An 8,199-nucleotide genomic window follows, 5' to 3' on the forward strand; every position below is an offset into this window, starting at 1 on the left:
AACACTTCCCCTCACAAGCAAACTGTAGATACTTCAAGCTATCAGAACCCTCAAAAGTTACACCAGTAACTTTAGCTTCAGTAGTTACCATCAGTAATACCTACATTTAGATTCCATGCAAGTGTAGCACAGACTAAGTGCTTGCAAACTTTGAGATGCATCCTCCCCCAAAAAACCGAAATCCATTTCAAATGAAACAGAAAACATACTTTCCCAATGATAAAAGCAATCAGTTAAGGAAGGAAAGGCTTAGTCAGAAAATCAGTCTAGTAGTTAGTCTACAATTAAGTTGGAGCTTTGTTTACATTTTCCCCTTGGCAAGAAAAGGAAGTTATGTCTTCCAGATTTCCTGCAACAAGCTCTCTCCACATTTCTAAAGCATTCATTTTTTGTCCTGTAACATGAACATGCAAGTTTTACAGAACAGTCAAAGGAGCGTCGCACATGTTGACATAACACACTGTTCCTAAAAACAGATGCACCAATCATTTATGCATTTAATTCAGCAATATCCACACATACTTTTTAAGACTGCAGTTGAGAGTTTGTGGGGTGGTTTTCTGTTTAACTATTTGCTAAAGCAAATCTGCCCTTTGAGCAGGCTGATGATGTATCTTAACTCTTCCCTCTCCCTACACAAGATTTGGAGCTTTTCAGCTTTTCAACATCTGAAATAGATTTTTCAAAGAAATCAAAGAAAAGTTTTAGAAGGAAATTCTGCTGGACTGTACTAATTAGAGGAGATACTCCATTAAAGCAACCTTAATTCACAAGATGTTTAAATAAGCATTCACATTACTGTCTAATTTCACTAGTGCTTAATACAATTCAGCCTTGATGCAGGTAACACCCAGTCACAACATGTGTCATTTTCTAATTTAATTTTCCAGGAAAATAAGTTGGCAGCTAAAAACAGAATGGATGGAGAAGGGCAGAAGATCCCTAAGATGGTGGTGGTTAATCCAAATGACGGCTAAACTCAAAGGAGTTGGTTCAAACAGCAACGTAATAAATGACTGCTGCTTGGTCTTTCAGTTGGGCATGTTTTGTGACCCAGTACTTGCAGAAGATCCGTGTGATCAGTAGAGCTGCAAAATGTGTTTGTGTGTGCTCACATGTGTTTTAGACTTTAGTTTGGTTCAGAGAAGACTGTTCATTCTTCCTGCCAAGCAATGACCACAACTCACTGAAATACAATCAAATTGCTTATATTGACATTTTAAATTGAAGATACCTTTGTCAGTCTGTAACGCACAACTTCTAGAAAGTTTTTGAAATGAGTTGTTTACTGTACTCCAGACACTAGCATGGCAGAAAAATGCTGAGTTGCCAAAATGCACACTCAAGACAGGAAGTTTTGTATTAATCAGTGTAGTGATGGCCTTGATACTGAACAAGGAAGAATCTAAGCTGTGTCAGTACTTCTCAGCTCCTGAAAGGCAACAGATATTACTGGTGAGCTAGATCTAAGCACCATAATTCCTACAAAGGAATGTATATAACAGCATAAGGAGTTGCTGGTCAGTGTCATTGTGAGTCCCCACACACTCCCGATGTCCATGTCCTCTGCAGTTTATTTTCATGAATGATTTGGGGATTTAGCTTATCTAAATTTCAGATAAGAATGTGTTTACTGCCTCAGATTCTCAAATCCCAACTTGTCTGACTTTTTTTGTCTAGCCGAAGATAACATTTAAGAGAATCATTTTCTGTCTGTCTCTTTATAAAAAGATACATGATTTGTATCAGAAATTACCCCGTTTCTTACTTGGTCATTAAAATCTCTGTAGGGTTTAGTCTTTTATTAAACACTCCTGGAAGTATGCATTTGGACTTGAAGTGCCAAAATATCCTTCTAGCATAGTAAGGTTGTCATACAGCACAAGATTATCCCCTCTCTAATAGTACTTTGTAGTTCCAGACAAACCCAAAGACTTGGTAACCACTGGTGAAGTGACTCTTGGATATATTTCTGCATTGAATCAAAGCTGCTTGTCTTTAGCTGCATTTAACCAAGACATTCAATGCGATATCCTAGACATTTAATATTTAAAGTTGGTTTTCAGGCTTAAATTACAAGGTTTCTGAAAGTGACATCACACAGAAGTACAGTCCTAAAACAAACTTTCCAAAAGATCTGTCTAGTCAGATACTACTCAGGGCTTTTTCATTTTAAGGAAAAATCAAATTTGTTCTATCTTATTGCAAGTTTCTCAAGACATTTTAGTTTCTCTGCTGAGAAGATTTAGTACTGCATACTTCCTCAGTTGATTATTGGTTCAAAATTTGCCAGTTTGGATTAACCACCACCATCTTAGGGATCTACTTCCCCTTCTCCTTCCAAGTGTAAAATGGCTTGACAATTATCCTGAAACAGAGTTTTAACAGATCACGGACACGGCTTCCAAATTAGTTAGAAAGGAATCTTGTATACCATTAACTAGCTTGATCTCTAAAGCTAGACCCACTAGACAACACTGAAGATTTAACATGATGAAGAATGCAAGAAAAAAGATTAATCTTAAAAGCTGCAAGTTAGCACACTGAAATAATCCTATATCAAAGGGGACAGAGGACAAATTAAAAGGCTCTTTAAGAAGGGAAAGGCTGTAACAGCAGCACTAGAAAGATTTTTTTAAAAGATATTTTAAAAAATTAAATCCTACCCTTTACAATTTACTATAGTGGACTGGAAACTGGATATGATAGGTAAGAAAAGCAAAGAGGGACAGAAGAAGATTCTAGTCTAATACAGGAAGAACTGAACATACAATGAAGTTTGAGTGATGTACAGAACATACAGTACGACCACTGAATTCAGTCAAGATTTGAGGACAAAGATCAAATAAGATTTACACAATGATCAGACATTTTACAGATAACAGCTAGTATAAAATGTCAAGTTTAAGTTCAAAAAAATAAAGCAAGATCTCCAGAAGATACTTCTGAAACTTAGAACCTGATTTAGGAAGATGTTACCCTCAAATGTTATACCCCCAAACCTTACTGAAAGTTTCTTTTTCTTAATCAGTTTTGACTGCTGGGGGTTTTTTTTGGTTTTTGGGGGGATTTTTTTGCATGTTTTACCCCTCTGGTATGACATGGTAATTCCTATTTTTCATTTAGAGAAGTAGTTTAAACCCACCAATGGCAGAAAATCCCCAAGAGACTGAACAAGTGCCTGCAAGCCTACCAGTTGTTAAAGGACACATTCAGTAGTGTTTGGTGTAACCTTGCACAACACTTACACTCAAATCAGATTTAAGTTTAACTAAGTATATAGTTATATACTTCAGTCCAACACACTTTAGGCAACACAGTCCCACCTCCAGATCCCCTTTACCTACCTGACCTTGACTCTACACAACGCCAACAAACAAACTTTCCATAGCACTGTGATGATCTAGATCAGGGATCTGATGTGAAGTTATTTTGTGGTTTAGTGATTTTTTTTTTCCCCCTCCAGACAGATTAGTTTCCTGCAATACTTCAGAGTGAAGCCACGTAAACAGCTCTACCAATACAACTGAGGGGACCGTGCAGAAAGCAGGAAAAAGCAGCCGTGGACTGCAAGTGTTTAAGCACAGAATGCAAAACTAGCATCAGACTTCACATCTGCAGTCCCTTCTTGTTATAGGTCAGGCATACTGGTAAGCCAACATATGAAATAGCATTCTAAAAAAACCACAATAGCTTCTCTCCAAAGATTTAAAGATATATTGACAAGCCTTATTCTTGAAAGAACCTAGGTAATGATACAGAACTACATGACTCACTGGAAGCTCACCTAAGACTTGCATCTGAACTAGGATTCCCAATCTCCACTGCATGCACAATAAAGTTTGTGCATCAGTTTTCCAGACTTGTGTGAAAAAGTAGTAAAAGCCACTGATCTGGTAGGAGAAATCACTCATGTAAACAGATTCAGGGAAAACCACACGAAAAGTTAGTTAAGACTGAAACTAGCAGTTTTATATCAGGATTTACCATAAGAGCAATCAGATTCTCATTAGTATTATTACGGTTATTTCTTCTTAAGAGCAATCTATAGAACTCGTTTGATTAATGTGAACTACATGCAGTCCATGTGAGATGTCCCTAAGATGTTTTGATTCACCTTTTTGCCTCAAAGGCTGCCAGCCACAACTATCTTTGTTATCACTGTGCAGCCAAGACATCAGAACACACTCCTCTCCTTGCATGTAATCTGGTGTATCAAGACCAAACTAGCATCAGGGTGGCAGGAGGGGCAGGGCTAGTGTCACACCTCTTCCTGTGGTCACCTCAACACCAATGCAGCCTGCAAAGCAGGACAGAGGAAGACATTGTCCAAGCCTAGAATTCATCCCCTACAAGCCTCTAAGTTAATTGTAATCAATGACAGCTGTAAGCCTGACATCACATATGCAGCAACTTGAAAGGCCACTTTCAAAATGAAGACTCAATATTTTAAGTCTATTCATCAAGCTCTGACAACCTCACTGAATTAAATTCAAACAGCTGGCTGCAAAGACAGCATATTCTACTAAATTTAAGAATGAACTACATACCTTCAGAACACAGAGTTCTGAGCTTCTCAGACAAGCTTGAAAACCAAAAGGCAGGAGGAAAAAAAAAAAATCACTATGACAAGTCCATGCAAGTCTTTCAGAAGACCTTATAAGAATAATTCTATTCTTTCATGTATGACTCTTTGCAAATCAGTCAATGCCAGCTATAAGCATTACACCACTACTGTATCTATGACTCAGCAAGGGACTCTGGACATATGAAGAAAATTCACTTATATTAGTAAGAGGCAAGGATTTTAAAAAAGCCAGGAATTACAACAAATCCACAAAAAATGATGCAAGATGATTTGTGTCTGTGCTCCTTGTATGTTTAAATGAGATAAGAATGTCAAACCCATTTATATATTGGCTAAAGTTTGAAAGCAAGTAAAACAATGCTTAGTGCATCTGAGCCAGAAGACAAATGATTCAATAGTTTTTTTTTTTCACCTCCAATGAATAGAAACAAACACTGACTATACTTTCTACACAAAATACTGAACTCCATTTCCAAGATTACCTGTATACAGCCCAACTATGGAAGTCTAACTTTAATTCTAAATAAAACACAGAGCAATCAGCAGCTTTGTGTTGTAACTTAAGATACAAGCATTATTCACTAAGACAGTCATCAGAGGTTTACATATAAGCATGAACAGATAGCAATGTTAACACAACATTATTTGATGCAGCAAAGTAGCAAGTTCCTAAATGGCTCAGTTATGCTTTGGTCCATCAGCTAAGACTAGTTAGAATTAAATTATTCAAAGAAGGGAGAAAACATCACAAGCCATACCTTTCCAATACATTATCTTCATCCAGGTATTCTATAAAATAAGCACTCAGATCTTGTCCTTTAAAGACTAGCCCACAGAGTCTGTACATTACTAAAAGACACTTGTCTCACATCATCAAAAAAAATCTCTATAGTAATTTTGTTATGCTGGCAGTAGACTCTTAGTCAAGAGGGGGAGAAGGGGAGAAAGGAAGAAATATTTTTATTTATTTCTTAAGGAAAAGGTTCAAGTAGAGAGGAATCTAAACAGGAATTCCTCTCCCTGCACCTCCTTGTGTAAAGAAGTAAAGAACTAGGATGAAAGTGGTCCACAGTTTTCATTTGAAACAATAAAGGAGAATCTTAGAAGGCAATCCTCTTCCCCAACATCTTTCAGACAAAGAGGGTAAAGCTTTAGCTCATCAAGCTTCTTAGTGCTTCAAAAAAAAAAAGTCATGAGCATTAAAAATTTTATATCCAAGTTTCTATTTCTATTTTCTCCATTTCTAAGTGAAAACAGAGCATGCAATATGTGGTAAAACCTGAGGTAACCACATCTCAGTGGTATATCTGCCAAACACTTTAGATTCGTGTATTATGTTACATTGGTCTGGAGCAAAGCCTCAAGCAATACTACATTCCCTAAGCTAAATTCTCACACAAATAAAGTATTATTGTATCAACACGTACTTTATTTAATCTTACTATCATATTTTATGTTAACACTTGACATGTGTGTCACCTTTCACCCAACAGCCTCAAATGGGATGGTCAGGGAGACTAAGTAGAAGCACAAACCAACGGCAAAGCACTATCCCACCGGCAGCAGGAATATTCCAGAGGCGCAAGTACACACATCATTAGAAAGCTCTCCAAGTTTCTCCAGGAATACCACGGTAACACCTACCTGAAGAGGAGCAAGACGACACCCCACATCCCAGGGCGGCAGCAATCTCAAGGCCACAGAACTGCCAAGGGACGTGCTGAACGGCCGGGCACACAAACGGGAGCCCCGCAGCCCAGAGCGAGCGAATGCAGTCGCTCTCGCACCAGCCGGGCACAAGGGGAGCACCGCAGCAGCGGGAACACATGCCCCGCACCGGCTGCTGCGTGAGGCGGCTCCAACAACACACACACACACACACACACCCCCGCGAGGGTCCGCGGGGAGCGATACCGGGGCCGCTGCCGCCCAGCGCCAGAGGGCCACGCCGCCCCGGGCGGCCAGCGCTCCGCAGGGGAGGGAGCATTAAGGTAGGACCCGACGGCTAGAAGAGGCCGCTGCCGGTGCTCCGGACTAGGGACCCCTGCGGGGTGGGCCTGCCCGCCCCCGGGAGCGGCACGAGGGAAAGGGCCGCTCCCCGCGGCGGGAGGCCTTGTGGGGCGCTGGGGGCCCGCACCTCAGCCCCGCCACAGCGGCGGAGCCGCGGATGAGGAGTAACGAGGCGGGCGCGGGAGGAGCCTGCCCACAGCCGGCGCGGGGCTCTGCCGCCCGACGGGGCGCGCACCCGGCCCCAGCTCAGGGAACCCTGCCGCGGGGGCGTCGGCGGTCTCTCTCTCTCTCTCTCGCTCGCTGCCTCCCCTCTGCCACCGCTGCCACCGAGCTCAGCCCCCCTCCCAGCCCACGCTCATCGCGCGGCTCCCCATAGCGCCTTACCTCCGGCAGCCACTCGCCGCCGCCATACCTCCCCACTCAGCACCGCTTGCTCCCTGCCAGTCCCACTCCGGCCGCCGCCATTTTAATCCAGAGCCCCAGACTCGGCCGGGCAGGGGGAGCGGGCACGGCGCCTGCGCAGCAGCGCTGCGGCGCCGGGGCCACGTGGTCCGCGGGGAGCGGGGCGGAACGCGGGGGTCCCGCCCGCAAGGGGCGGGCCGCGCCTGAGGGAGCGTCCGGCGCGGCGGGGGGGCGCTATGGTGGCGGGCTGGAGTTCGGTACGGGGAAGGTTGTCACAGCTGTGGCGTGGGAGGTGGGGAGGGGGGCGGCGACGTGTGGTGGCATCCATGCTAAAGGAGAGCTCACGCCTCGGGGGCGAGGGCTCTCGGCAAAGCGACCAGAAGGCGTTACTCCGAGAGCTTTCACGGTTTCCAGTCAGCCCGGGCTTCAGGGACCTCACAGCCGACCAACAAAATGGAGGGTGGCCAGGACAGGCGGGCAGAGTGCTGTGAACCTGCCCCAGCGTGGAGAAGCGCCGGCCCACAGGCCTGGTGCCGTGAGGCAGAGCCGAGGCCGGGCCCTGGGGAGGCCGCAGCCCAGCGTGGCCCTGCCAGCAGCCCCCTTCGCACAGGTGCGTGTTCTGCTGTGCATGGCAGATCTCACGAGTTTGTTATGCCTAGGTACAGAGGTGTCTGCAGTGTAAGTGGTTTGTCAGCACACGTTCTTTGTCCTTGAGACTGATTTAAGCTGCTTATATTAAACATATGTTTAGCTCCTTGCTTTGCCAAACTGATACGAGCTTGTTACAGACCGGTCACAGATTCCAGTTTTATTGTTCATGCAAGAAATATATACTGTTCACCTGGAAACAAACTCCCACCACCTTCCCTGTTTCTGGTAACCTCTCTCAGCATCAGAAATAAGTATTTCACACATCTAGGTGAAAGTAAGTGCCAGCAGTAAAAGTGCTGGTAGCTTTTCCCACCATTGCTGGTACCACTCCTGCTATGTTTTCTTCAAAGAAAGGTGTGTGTAGATACAGTCAGGATCAGAACATATCACCCACCACGTGTATAAGATCACAGTTTTCTAAATCAGAGAAGGTGACTAAAAATACACCTCTAAGTTTTATTAGAACAATAAAACCACTTAAAGTAAACCACACTACCTGTGCTCTCTGTAAGAATTAAGCACCATGTGTTTATATATGATAAGGTCTG

The 8,199-nt window shown here is 43.4% G+C and overlaps 1 protein-coding gene across 3 annotated transcripts in view; it reads right to left on the reverse strand.

Moving 5' to 3' along the window:
* Positions 1-7,117, reverse strand: part of BTBD7 (BTB domain containing 7) — a 53,395-nt gene extending 46,278 nt beyond the window's left edge. Inside the window, exon 1 of one of the 3 annotated variants that reach the window (XM_054826353.1) lies at positions 6,983-7,117. The gene's annotated coding sequence lies outside the window, so the exon portion shown is untranslated. Of the gene's footprint in view, positions 1-4,550; positions 4,570-6,982 lie in introns of those variants that run through there. The other 2 variants (XM_054826357.1, XM_054826355.1) reach the window with 2 other exon arrangements.
* Between the last annotated feature and the right edge of the window lie 1,082 nt (positions 7,118-8,199).

Source organism: Grus americana, chromosome 5, assembly GCF_028858705.1.
Source record: "Grus americana isolate bGruAme1 chromosome 5, bGruAme1.mat, whole genome shotgun sequence".
NCBI lineage: Eukaryota > Metazoa > Chordata > Aves > Gruiformes > Gruidae > Grus > Grus americana.